General features: G+C 38.2%; 1 long non-coding RNA gene across 1 annotated transcript in view; it reads left to right on the forward strand.

Moving 5' to 3' along the window:
- The window catches only part of LOC137498972 (uncharacterized), a 93234-nt gene extending 89462 nt beyond the window's left edge, over positions 1-3772 (forward strand). The window contains exon 4 of the long non-coding RNA XR_011017950.1: positions 3699-3772. This is a non-coding gene — a long non-coding RNA (uncharacterized lncRNA). The remainder of the gene's footprint in view (positions 1-3698) is intronic.
- The last annotated feature ends 10942 nt before the right edge of the window (positions 3773-14714 follow it).

A 14714-nucleotide genomic window follows, 5' to 3' on the forward strand; every position in this document is an offset into this window, starting at 1 on the left:
GATCTTTTTGTAAACAAACTCCATGCTGAGAAGGAAGTACTAATATTTCTTGGTAGAACGCAGAGCTTTGGCAATTAGTAGTGGTTTTGACAAATTGAGGAAGAATTGTTTGATATTATTTGAGCGGTAGACATACCTGCCAACTTTTACGGTTTATCTGTAAAATTTATGAATGGACGGTGTCATGTTACGACTTTGCGGACAAAAATTTGAATCGTTAACATTCGGTAATCACTCCAATTCCATACAATTAATTGTTTGCATGGGTCGAAGGCAAGTCCACGAGTCGATAACTCATTCTTTGATATTGTACCGCGAGGTACACCCACCGCGTTCATTCAAATGCAGGGCCTTAAATAACGCCATCTTCAAAATAAATTTCCAACAACTTGTGCAAGAAGTTTGGACTATTGTTCACAGATGTCTCTACCAGAAAAACGTATGTTATGGCCTCTAGTGTGAAGGGGAACAACTAAGACTTCAAAGTAATTTGTTATTTTGAGGTTTCCGAAAATGAGTTTATTTGTCATTTTTTTGTGTGTGTGTGTGTATCACAGTTGTCAACACTTCGATCCCTTTCCACCAACTTCAAAATTGATCAATAGGAAATTTTGTATGTGTATTTTCCAACCAATTATGTTCATCTTCTACTTATTTGATTATCCAATAAAAAGTGGGGGTGCGTCGGGCCTTAGCCCAGATCTCTCCAGAACCTTCCTTTCGGGTATAGAAGCTCGTGCCTTTCCGAGCCACCTTGCCTTATTGATCGTCCTGTTTACTGAGTGTGTGCTGATAGAAAAGGCAGGGGCATCTCACCCTTCATCCAGCTTTCCTGCAGATTAAGGTAATGGCAGCTATTTAATATCTGTGTGATATCCTCTGAAAGCTAGCTCGAAGGAATGTTTCCTGTCTTTACTAATGTAACCTTAAATTTCCAATCTTCCAAGATTTAAATTTCTACTGTATATTTCAAACTAGCCTAAAAGCACTTAGAGAATGTGACTTCGAGGTCACTATGTTTTTCTGTCAGTAACGTCGGGCAGTGAGCGAGCAAGTGTTGGCCTCCGCGGGGCCAGTAATTTTAACCTATGTTTTTCTTCCCACAAAGGCCCGGCAGAATGAGTATTGGATACTCCTGTAAAATTTGATCTTTTATGTGAAGTGGTTAGACTGTTGAGAGTTTTGAATTGTACAATGTAGGTTGTGCCTCGAGAGGTCTGGAAAGTGTAAATCTTAGTGAGCAAAGATGCTCTGGTTGTAAATGTGGAAGGAGGAGGCAATAAGAGTGATTATATTCTTGTAGACGTGGTAGTATACTCTGCAAAGGAAATTGAGAGACTTGTCTCCTTGACTATTGAGTTGATGGAGTCATAGTGCTGAAGTAAGCTCGTATTATTAATTGGCAAGTTTGTTAATTTTCTGATTTCTCCTATTTTATAATTTTATATTTAAACTACTGTACTTGAAATCTTGTTCTATTGTTGAGCGACGTGTTTTGTTAAAATGTGGTATTTGAAAGAAAAACAGTAGCAAAGAAATATAACTCCGATTTTAAATCTTTTAATTAATCTCTTGATTGTAATAGATGGACCCATTCATGCCCGCACCTTATTTCACCTCTGTCCACCACGGAACCACGGTAACAGTTATGATTGGTATTTTTAACCTGTGATGATTGTGTCGTTATTAGAATTGAATTTAAAACCGCAATAACAGTTGTTCCATGTAAATCTTATGTGTCGACAGACTCTGCTCCACTAATTCACGAAGTTGGCGTTCCATGAATGTTTTGGCCTTTTAAGGTTATGACATTTTAATGAAGTGTTCAAGTTCTTGTGTTCTAGCTTCGTGCTTTGTAGTACCCTGTATTCGTTGGACTCATTTAATTTGTTCCAGTGACTGGTTATACCGCTATTAGCAAGGCGCATTAAATTATAAAGGAGAATAAGAAGAATTACGTTCGTTCCTCGTGTGTGTATGTTTTTTACCATGTGCATATTCTTTTTTCACGATGTTCGCGTCGTATTCATTTAATGGTTTAAAACCTTCTGTGCTTTGACATGTATTGTGAAGTGTTTGACTGCCTCGAGTGTTTACGTTATACTTTTATATGATGTTCTGTGTATCAGGTTCCTTCTCACGTTTAGTAGATATCAAGACATTTCTTCTCCAACATTTTCATACACTATATTCCTATTGTAGATTGTCATGAATAAATCTCTTATCCATCAAAATCAAAGAAGTGATGATGAGTTAGATATTGACATTCAGACTTCGAACATATATCCAGGATATATACAGATAAATCCTTTTTTTATCAGTGAAAAACTACTTTTGTATTACCTGTGACTAGATCATGAAGACATTTCCGCTCAAGGCTGATGTTTTAAAGTATGCTCTATTTGCTAGGTTAGACAAAATTGAAGATGCACAGTTTTCCTCCATTTGTTTTTTCTTGGAAAAGTTTCCTATCATGTTATGTGAGGAAGAGAATGAAACTACAGATGAGATGCTGAATGAGCTTCAGAGGCAGTTCACAGCTCTTCAGGTAGATGACATTTGGGTTGCAAATCAAGATGCTGCAAGTGATTCCAGTTGGGCACAAATATCAAGAATTCGTGGAGCCGATGGACTTCTTAAGTATAACCGAATTTCTAGGCTAATGCTCTCTATTCTCACCACACCCTATAACATGCCTGCCAACTTTCAAAATGTAAAATCCGGAAGATGCTTAAGTGGAATTTTTTTAACACGCGCATGCGTAACAGCCTTGAGACGTACTGAACATGTACGGCAAGTAGGGGGTTATGAACAATACTAATGGAAGTCAAATGCAGTAGAACCTGGATAGATCGTTCTCGGAACTCTCGTTTTCCCATATTCATCGTTGAATTTAGTCGATCTCAAAAATGTTCCATTTAAACCAATGTTAAATTTCCCTGCGTTTATCTTTTCTCGAACTATCGTTTTATTGCATTGATCGTCGAAAAATTATTTGTCCTCGGTCGCAGTTTTCCCGTATTGACCGATCGTACGTAAGAAAATGTACGCAAGGTTTTTTTTAATTTATAGGAACTGCTCAATACTCTTAGCATATAATAGCAGCAACCTGTTACGTGCGATTCGGAGTTAGTAGTCTTGAACAAGGATCTTGTCGGCTAGAAGTATTCTTGTTTGCAAGAATTATAACGAGACAGCGTAAAACTCAAATTTGCCAGCATTTTCTGTGTTGGTATAGGCTTGCCATGGCTGCCAACTGTATTGAAAATAGGAGAAAGTCGTGCAGTGCGCCAAGCCACAGGGTGCCTTGTGTAGTGTGAGGGATGCTGGCCGCTTTGCTGCCCAAGAGTCTCATTACATGCCGGACCAATATAAGCTTAGTCTTGAAACTAGCTTCGCACAAGCTGCTGTGACATCGTTCGAGATGTGCCGAGATTCCGGCTATGAGGTGGACGCACTACCCCTAGACCTCACAGCCAGCACAACGTTCTGAACAAACGTTTTCTGGGTCACTATTGATAAAGCCTTCAGATTCTTTGGTTATAGAAAAGTCGAACAACTCCTTTGTCTGATATAACTATGTCATGATACTTTTGGTTCATTCCCAAGTATGAAATTTGTTTTTTAATCTTTATTGTGTTTAATTCTAGTTACCTTTTTACCTTCATGTTTTTAATTTAATTTGATATGTCTTACAGCCTTTTGCCGATGTTAAGGATGAAATCTCTGTGGAAGACAACATAGATGGTCAGCTGGAACCATGTTTCAAAGAAGACAACAAGTAAGTACAGTCCCCTGACCCTCCACCTGTTCACTAGATCCCTCAGTAGACAACAAACCTTGCTCGAGTTCATCCAGTCACCTGCCTGTGACTCTCAAACACGCTACTTGGTCAATACCGCTTCATTTTTCCAATATCTGTCATTATTTATGAATTTATTGGGACTTCGCCGTTTGCTGGGCTGAGTGGCTTGGCGCAGGCTTACTGACCCCAGCCTGGCTCAGTCTGGTGGTGCTCAAGCACATCAGTCTTGTGTAGGTAGATTTACTGGCACATAAAAGAACTCCTGCAGAACTAAATTCTGGCACTTTGGCATCTCTGGAAACCTCCTCTAGGTCCTTGAATGTTCCTGAGAATGCGTCTCTAAACTGCTATGTCGTCCATAGTACATATCCTGCTGAGCATAGGAACTGCGATGTGACTACAGTTCTCGTGGCGTTATTTGAAATGCTCTTCTCGGCAGTTTATAGGCTACTCTACATCTTTCTATGAGGGAGGTGCGTTCTCTAACATTGGCCTTCTGTTATGCACTCCATACCTTTCCATTCCGGCTGAAAGCGCTTATAGTGAACGAGTGTACAATTTCTCCACTACTCACCTCTCAGCGCTACTAGGATGCCGGTCGGTCAGCACACTAGCAGACACATACAGGATTTTCCTAATTGGCTGCTTTGCGTTTAGACCTGTCAGTTACTCGCGAAGCATTGTTTTCCAGAAAGACGAGTTTATCATTTTTACGAGTAAGTTCAAGCTTTCCACATAGCGGTTGTCCGAAGAGGCGATGCACAGTGTTACAGTTTCATGAGCTCGTAACTTCAACAACAAACTTTATGTTCAGTTGGATTATGCAGCCTATCAGAAATGTCCCTCTTGTAAATTAAGTCCATTAAAAGGGAGCTAATTTTTTAGTTTTCCGACCACTGACAGCGGAACTTGCAGTCAATTTCCTTCTGTACTTGCAGCATAACAGTACCTCTGATGTATGTCAATGTTGCCATTTCGTTTGTTACATAACCAAGGAATGAAGATACACAAAGGGAAGGGCTACCCTCAGCTAGCAGTTTTGTGGGAAAACGCAATTACTCTGCTTACTGGGAGATTGATTGACTTGTTTGGATACACTTCATGTTGTCTGCAACTGAACGTTTGACCCCCTGAGCCTATATCTTTTCATAAGGAGCTATTCACGATCGGAGTTCTCTTGTGTCGATTTGAAAAGGACGCAATTTTTATAATGCTATTCGTACTGAATATCACTGCTCTGCAATCCAATATGGCATTGCTTCCAGATATGCTTTCAGCTGATGAAATGCTCTCGTGGGTCGCTGTTAAATGATCTTGTAGAGATAAAATTAGATCCTAATGAGAGAATACACCAATCTCTCATTGCTTATGTTGGAAAAGTGCATCTTAGAACGTGGTTTACAAACCATTTCTTCGCCATTCTTAGTAATGCTCCACTGCTTTGGAAAGCCCAACCTTGTTGTCCTTCAGATATTGAAGAGCAGTAATGATCTCTGATGAAAGTATATCCTTGGCCTGTTTCACATTCATTTTCTTAATCTGTATGCTTTCTAATTAGGAAAGGAGCTAGTATAATCACTTCTTTTGGGCTACATGACACATACATTTTAGATATGGCTCCCGCTAATTTCTTCTTTCTCAGCGTACATGCTTTTTTTAAGTCATGTTCCTGACGTTTTTAAGAATGTGACACTGGTCGAAGGCTAGGAGTAGAGGTCGGTCTTCATTGGTAGGGTAAGGAATCTGAGACTTCAGTACTTCTCCATTTGATAGTCGTTCATCATATTCACATTTGCCTTGAGGTTATCTGTAACCCATCTTAGAATTGCACAACCAAAAATTTAAACCTGTTTGATGAATGACAGTCTCAAATTGTACAGTTCAAGCAGACAGTCTCTTCGTAAGGAAGTAGTCAATGGGTAGTTGATAGGAGGTTGGTATACCAGATGTAAGAAAGCATCAGTAATGAGGGAGCACACTCTATCGGCCTCATTCATTCTTTCCTTCAGTTTGTACGAGAAGTCTCTTGCATGAGATCTGTAACGTCTGCTGCTATGATGTGTTTCCTATGCTTCCCTAAGGCGAGTTGGATAAATTATTTTGTGAATAATCGTAACCCTTCAGAGAAATAAATTGCCATTTAAAGCACTGAATTTTGCAGTTTTCTCACCAACAGGTGGCAGCTTGTAATTTAAAATTTTGTCCAGTATGAATGAGATCTTTGACTCTTGAGGATCGCGCTCATCGGTGTGTAACTCATCGATCATTGCTTTCGTTACTTCCAGATCAACTTCCAGTTTATTGGTGCGCCACAATGTCCCAAATGTTCTTTTCTTTGTCGGCTTCAAAGCACACCCAAATCAGCCTTGGATGTGATCGCATGGGAATTTGTTAAATGAAATGCCTTTATTTTTTCCGTTCTAGCTTTTGCAACACAGTACTTAGCAGTAAATATTCTGCAATGTGGCCTTTTTATTTTGCTGCCTTAATTTGATTAGGGTAAATTTCATGTGAATTATTCACAACGTGAAGCAAGTGTGCAGTTAATTTAGATATGTGTAGGCTACTACATGTTCTGGCACCTTTCACTCTTGTACATACCACTCTGAAGGCACAAAACAACCTGCAATACGAAACACCAGTTAATTACAACTTAAAACATCGCCCTCAGCATTAAGCAATAGGTTATCTGGATCCTACGCATGTAGTGAGATTACTTCCTACTAACGCTCCTGGGGGAAATACGGTAACCATCACGCATTCACTCGAAAGCATAGGAAATGTGGAGAGCGGGTATCATAGAGTGAACCCATTCACCAAGACACCAGAAAGTATAAAATCTCCCAATCGTTTGAATGATCAAAGTGCTTTTTCGAGTGTGCCAGTTCTCGAATTTCTTTGTCTTGTCATGATATACCTTCTGTCGCATCTTCACCAGTCTCCCGTGTAGGACCTGGACAGCAATGGCAGCTTCTTTGCAGTTGTTTGCTAAGATCGTGATAGAAATCAATCAATCAATCAATCAATCAATCAATCAATCAATCAATCAATCAATCAATCAATCACTGTTAATCACTATTGATCTGGACTTACGGCAGTCACCCAAGTAGCAGATTCCCTGTCTGTTGTTTTCCGAGCCTTTTCTTAATTGATTTCAAAGGAATCGGAATTTATTGAATATCACCTTTGGTAAGTTATTCCAACCATTAACTCCCCTCACTATAAAGGAACGTTTGGCCCAGTTCTCCTCTTGAATTCCACCTTTCTCTTCATATTGTGATCTGTCCTAGTTTTAAAGACACCGCTCAAAGTTATTCATCTACTTATCTCATTCCACGTCATCTGTCCACGGACACCTCGGAACATGCCACTTAATAGAGCAGCTCGTCTCCTTTCTCACAGGTTCTACCACCCCAAACTTTGCAGAATTTTTAGAATGCTACTGTTTTGTCGGAAATCACACAGAATCTAACCAAGCAATCCTTGTGAGGGTCCCATACACTGGAACCATACTCTATTTGGGGTCCTACTAGAAAATGGTATGCCCTCTCCTTTACATCCTGACTACAACACCTAACCATCTTCATAACCATTTGCAGAGATCTGTACCCTTTATTTACAATCCCAACAAAGATCTTTCCTGATATTAACACCTACTACGTATTTACACTGATCCCGTAAGGAACCTTCACCCCATGAATGCAGTGATTAAAACTGAGAGGACTGTTAACGCCTTATCATCGTAACATTGGCTGCTGTCCATCTCACGACATTGAGTTCATTTTGCAGTTGCTCACAATCTTTTAACTTATCAATTAATCTATGCAGAATAACATCATCTGTAAAAGGCCGTATCTCTGATACCACTTCTTTACTCATATAATATATATATATATATAAATCATAAAGGTCCAGTAACCAATAACACTGCCTTGAGGAATTCCCCTCTTAATTCATACAAGTTCAGATAAAGATTCGTCTACTCTAATTTTCTGAGATCTATTTTCTACAAATATAGCAACCCATTCAGTAACTTTTTGTTCTAGTCCAATTGCACTCGTTTTAGCCAGTAGTCTCCCATGATTCTCCCTATCAAATGGCTGAGACAGTTTAATCGCAATACAGACCATTTGACCTCCTGAATCCAAGATAGCTGCTATATCTTGCTGGAATCGTACAACTTGAGCTTCAGTGGAATAACATTTTCTAAACCCTAGCTGCGAACCAGTTATTAATTTCACAAACATTTCTAATATAATCAGAAAGGTTGCTTTTCCAAATCAGCAATACATTTCAAACTGACTGGCCTGTAACTCTCAGCTTTATGTCTATCACCGTTTCCTTTATACACAGGGGCTACTATAGCAACTCTCCATTTATGTTAGCCAATAAATGTGGTATAGCTCCTTCATGCAGACAATAATGAAATGAGTATTTCAGATAACGAAATATGTCCCAAGCAATTGTCTTTAGTATGTATACATACATCTTATCAATTCCTGCTTCTTTCGTAGTTTTCAACTTTTGTATCTTATTGTAAATGTCATTATCATAGGTAAATTTTAATACTTCATTAGTATTACTCGCCTCCCTTATCTGGACATTATCCTTGTAACCAACAATCGTTACATACTGCTGACTGAATACTTCTTCCTCTTGAAGATCCTCATACCAGGAGAGTTCGTCGTGCGGTTAGGGGCGCATGGCTGTGAGCTTGCATCTGGGAATCAGTGGGTTTGTACTCCACTGTCAGCAGACCTGATGATGGTTTTCCATGGTTTCCCATTTTCACATCAGGCAAATGCTGGGGTGTACCATAATCAAGGCCACGGCTGCTTCCTTCCCATTCCTAGCTGTTTCCTGTCCCATCGTCGCCGTAAGACCTGTCTGTGTCGGTGCGATGCAAAGCAAGTTGTAAAGCAAAGGAAGATCCTCGCATTACACACTCCCCCTGTTCATTAATGATTCCTTCTTGGAACCTGTTTCTGAACCCAATTGTTCCTGTCATTGTCATAAAAGTAATATGAGGCAAAGTTATATGGGGAGCCGGAAGCATGTTGTAATCCCGTCCAATAGCGCACGCGTCAGGGTTGGCGGATATTGCACAGGGCAATGGAATCTTTCACTCTAGACAGAGAAATGTAGAGACAGAGATACCCAAATTTAAGTTGTCAGAACTTTTGAACCAGCGAATCACAGGATAGCGCGCGAGGAGCTAAGTAAAGCAGGAGCATGGACACCAACATGAAAATGTGACTATATTAGCTAAAATCTACAACGAGATATTTTAAAAGACAATTCAGACTGTTACATACTTGGAAAAATTAAGGTGAAATATCGTGGTAAACTTCTGTAATTTAAATATGTGACTACTGAAAACAGGATATTGTAAAACTGGTGAGGGGCTTCCCAGGCGCTGTGCCACGAGGAAAGCGGATGGAGGACGGCAAGTTACTTTGGAATGGGTACGAGTGAGCGCCGTCGTAGCATTTCTGCTGCTAATGAATAGTAACTTGCTAATCCGCGAGATTCATTCCCATAAGGAAATCTGGATATTCAGACTTCCATAAATCTGAGACATTAAGTATCGAGTGCCGATAAACCTGTTTGACGAGCAGCAACAACGTAATTATATGAAGTCGCGGGATGCCTTATTTTTCAAAGTAGCAAGGGTTAGCTAGTGATAGATATTTCATTTGCCATACTAATGCCTTAGGGGAGTGAGTATTTTGTACATATGATTAGCATGTGTTGAGTTACGATCTTCTACAATAATATATAAACGTGTGTTGATTCATGGTCTACTATAATAATATAAGCGGGTTATCTTCTGAAATAATACTCATATGTGAGGATAGAGTGATAAAGATAGATTACATTCAGCACATTTCTGTAGTTATCGGGGCATTTTAATCATAATAAGTGGCATGTTCCATGAACAGTCCTAATCGTTGAGGAAGTTCATTGATATTATGAGGCGGATATGAACCAGTGACCAGTCACGGACATTACAGTGAATGTTTAGAGTTTGTTCATCAATGGTTAACTTTATTTTGACAAGTTAATGATAATGTGCTGTGAGGTAATTTATATTTTGTTATATACTTCATCTTGTAATTTGTTTCGAGCATAGTTTGGGATAAGGCTCTTTAATATTCAGACGCTACTAGCAGGCAATGAACCAATGATATTATGGAACGAGTTAGTATGAAGAATATTGCAGGCAAGGAAATGAAGTGTTTCCCGATGAATCCTGACGAGAACTGAACCATTGGATGTGTTATACATTGTGTATTTGAAATGCTGTATGCAAAGTAACAATTGAGATTATATGCCAGGGAGGGTAAGTTATGTAGAGCACAATCTGAGAGTATGCTGCTGTAGGCGCGAAGTAAATAAATGTGCTTGAGTTCCACAGATAAGATTTTTCCACTGCTCTGCGTTTTGTGTTAAACAAATAAACCCATTTGAATAGGTTCATCAAATTATAGTTACAGTGTCATTTATTAGTGAGTTCAGATTGAACAATTAGGAAACAGTACATAGAGATTTAAAGATTCAGTATTATTTGCAAAGATCCAATAAAAGATAGGGATTTTCATGCCACTGTACTGTCACAATCATGATGGTCGTTACTTCGACTCCCGAACAGGTCATTGAAAATGGTATTTCCTGATGGTTACTCTGTTGGCATACGTGACTTGTGTTTATTGTACATTTTGGCAATGTGGTTGTAATGTTTTGATCTTGGGTTAATTTCATGTGGTTGTCATTGTTTGAAGCAAAGGTTCTGTCCTACTGCTGTAGACTCAGTGTAGATATAAGCTTTTGGGGAATTTATGTTAGTTGCTACAAGTTTATGTTGATGTAATGTTAAGAGAAAGAGCTGGTTATTTATGTGCGGAGTTAAATATTTTCCTTGTAAAATCAGAATTGTAGTTCATATTATTCGCGTCTGATATACTTATCGGTCCAGATGCGTTTCATGTTAGGTGTTTGTGGATGAGAGTATGAAGCCTCGAAATGAAAAAAAATGATTTAATATCGGTTAAATAATTCATGTATAACAGAAAGATTTAATATCGGTTAAACAATTCATGTATAGAAGAAATGAAGTATAATTTGTTTTGGATTTAATTCTCAGTCATGTGAAGATGGTTTATGTAATACCGGTCAACTATATATATATATATATATATATATATATATTGAAAATGGTAATACGTAAATTATAACAAAAATGATAGGTGGCGATTAAAAGAACGATTTAATTAAACTGACGTCGGCAGTATTTATGGTAATGAAGTTGTTAAAAATGAATTTGCTAAGAGCGGTAATAGTATTCCAATTGTTTGATATGCATTTGTTTGGATTTAGAGTATAGTAAAGAAGAATGTTGTTTATGGTAGTAATTTATGAATGGAATGGAATTGGTTTGAAGCTTAGGCCGACTTGCAAAATTCAATAAATGTAAGCATTGGTGACTGATTGGAATAAATAATTAAGTGGATTAAGTCAGTTTCATAAAATTAATCAAATTAGTAAGGGTTTCAGTTGACCGAGTGGATGAGTGACGAATTTGTGTAGCGAAATGTTATTGATTTTTAATTTATTTAAGTGTTCTACTTTGCCAAATTTTTTCTTCAATAATTTTTTTTCCACAAAAGGTTCTCATTCACATCTTTTTATTTAATTTTTCTTCTCTCTTATCCTTCCTGCTTAATAATTTAAGATTACTTATTCTACTCAAAGATATCCCTGGGTATTATCCGTTTAGCGATCCTGGGATTTATTTTGCCAATGCCATATTTCAAAGGCTGGGAGTGTAGAGGGTTGACTATACATACCCTTCCATTTTTCACTAAAATTTGTATGACTGCCAATTATGCTTGCCATCGTGTTATCCTCAGCTGATCTCTTTGCTACTCTTAAATTGAATTTCCTAGTATGTTCCTTCAATTTCTCCTTACTTTTACAGCCATTTCTAACTCTACTTCTTTCTAATAACTTCCAAATTTATTGTTGTTCATAGATAATATATTTTATATATAAAGCATATAGACAACAAAGAGTACCCATGTCTGTGGGATATTACGAGGGGGTTGTGGGGGTAGCAGATATTCAGAATTGAAATAATTGCTTAGAAAATGGTGAATTCGTGTTTCTCTCTGTGTTGAATGTCGATGGAGATGTAAGGGTTCTCAATCTACATACTCTGGTGCGGTAATAATATTACTAGTACTATGTAATAGAACTTTGACCAAAGGAACTTTAATTACTCACGTATTACAATTAAATAGAAGAACGGCATGTTCATACAGTTAAAAAGTCTTTTAGTATTTGATTACTAGACATCAGTTCTTTAGGCTTTTACCTATTGTTTTTGTAAGACCCTATCAGAACTATCTGCGACAGTTATCTGTATTATGTACTACCATTAACAGACACGTACTTAATAACGCGTGTGATTGTGCATGAGAAGTACGCAGGGTGTGTGCGGTCTTAAATCAGGAGAGTGTACAGAGGGGAAATTGCAGTTGAATAAATATTGCATGGTAGACCACACTTATTTTTATTAATATTAGCAAATGTAAATAAATTCCCTGGGATGTTATTGAATGCTTGTCAAATTGTATGAGCATTTGATATTTAAAAGCAAATGAAGTTTATTCTTGTTGTTTGAATTCTCTTAGTGATAGACTCTTAATTATAGTACAGTGGTCTACAATTCCTGAAGTTTCAAGCAAACGCTTAATTCAAAACGAAATAAATAACGAAATAAATTAAGTTCCTTCTTAAAATAATTAATCAGTTTGATTGAATATGGAAAATAAATAAAATTCACTCTTTAAGTTCTTAATTCAATGCCTAGTTCAAAATTATTTCAAATTAACCAGAGTTCACTCTTGAAATAATTAATCAGTTTGACGTATTGTAAAAATGAAGTTCTAGTTCACTGGAAAAATATCTAACGAAATGGCTGTCTCAATTGCATTCTATAAATGTTCTTGAATGTTTCCTCCACTCATTAGCAAGTTCGCTGGAGCTTTGGAGTACCTCTGGTAAGAATTAATACTACACTGACATTACGTGTAATATTGAAAGTCAGTTGAGAAATTGAAAGTTACTTACGAACTTGAAAGTGAAATTGGAAGTCACTTGAGAAATTCAAAGTTACTTGGAAAATTAAAAGTATCTTGTGGACTTGAAAGTTAAATTTGAAGTCACAGTTCATAAAGTTCGAACTGACTGTTCTTTAAACAACACAGATGCATATCACCTTTAAGTAGTTGTGGATCTTGAAGTTGCTGTATCCGTCTGCCTCCATCCTCACAGTCCCGTAGTACCACGTATCCACCGGTGACCAGGAACACCATTGCAACGTATCCCCCGAAGCTACCACGTCTCCATCGCCAGAAGTGCACACGATGATACACGTGATTGAGTCTATGGATGTGGCGTCAAATTTCACACGCCACTTGGAGTATTATAGCACGGTCAGTTCATAATTAACAAGTGTGCATTCGAAGTGAAATTACACTTATGATATTTTGAATCAAGGTTCCATTTAATAATGCGATCGAACCGTCAGTATCCAACTACACAAGTTCACTACGCAGAATGCACTGTGTTCTCGACTGTAAGTTTCCATACAGCTCGTGAATTCTAAGAATAGTCTGCACAATCTATCGCACACACGATAATGTCGTAATATTCAGTTACAAGTCTGTGTTCACGTAAGTGAAATAATGGACACGTAATTTTCGACAAACTGTCCATTGTCTTTCTAGCACACCATAAAGTTTTAATGCGCTGTTTCACAATCTGTTCTCTGGGCACGTAACTTTAATAAATAGAGTCCTAAATAGCCGGTCACTGTTTCATTAATTTCAGAGTTATGTTGTTTACTGACAGTTCTGTAACACACGGCACAAAATAATACGTCCAAACTATGACACTTCAGTTTTCAAGCAAGCAACGTAAAATGTTGAAGTGTTTGAATGCTTTAGAATATGTCCTTTAGTAGTGGACGGAACATTTTATAGTATAAAGTTACACTGCTGTCACAGTCAAAGTTCTCACTTAGGTCGTGCTTCGCAGATACTGAGTTTCAAGTTGTAGACGTTCGGAACTTGATACTCCACGCACTAAGTTAAATCACACTCGCCGGAACTATGTCATGCAGCAGACATTCACCGGTCTCTGTAGTCGGTCGCTCTGTGTGTTGTTGAGTTTCCAGGCTCGCCCTTTGTACAATAGCTTGACCCTGGGGGTGAACGTCATGTATATCGCCCGATATTTTAATAGTAGATGAGATTTTAGAGTGACTGAATCTGTTTCGGCGTTACGACCAGTTTGTTTACTTTCTGAGCCTATAAGATTTTTTTTCGTTCTAAATCGTATATATTTCTTTGCAAAGGCCAGATGCCTGACATCTTTCTTTGTAGTCCCGTCTCCAATGGTGACCTGTTTGATTATTAGATTTCTCATTGCATTTTACTCGGTTTTTGACCACTAGGTAGTACGAAATCGGACATAGGCCATCTCCTTGTCGTATTGCAGTTTTGGTCTTGAAACTCCTTGATAGTTCTCTTCTGAAATTCTGAGACAGATCTGGAAAAGGAAATCTATTTAATGGAGATATACATATGTTGAGTGGCCGTGATAAGGACCCCGCAGACCCGAGAGGCGGGGGGCGGGGGGCGGGGGCATAGCTGGTGTGGGGCCCATGTCTTTCTTAATTCAGTAGCTGAAGAGTGATTGTGCATGTTGATACAGCTACAGTACACAACACAGTATTATTTTTATTACAAAGGGTTATTCCAAACTTAGGTTATCATAGTGCAGAGCTTCATTTGTCAATATGAGTACGGTAGTTACTGCGGGTTTCCCAGCCTGTTTCAATAAT

The sequence above is a fragment of the Anabrus simplex genome, chromosome 3 (genome assembly GCF_040414725.1).
Source record: "Anabrus simplex isolate iqAnaSimp1 chromosome 3, ASM4041472v1, whole genome shotgun sequence".
Taxonomy (NCBI): domain Eukaryota; kingdom Metazoa; phylum Arthropoda; class Insecta; order Orthoptera; family Tettigoniidae; genus Anabrus; species Anabrus simplex.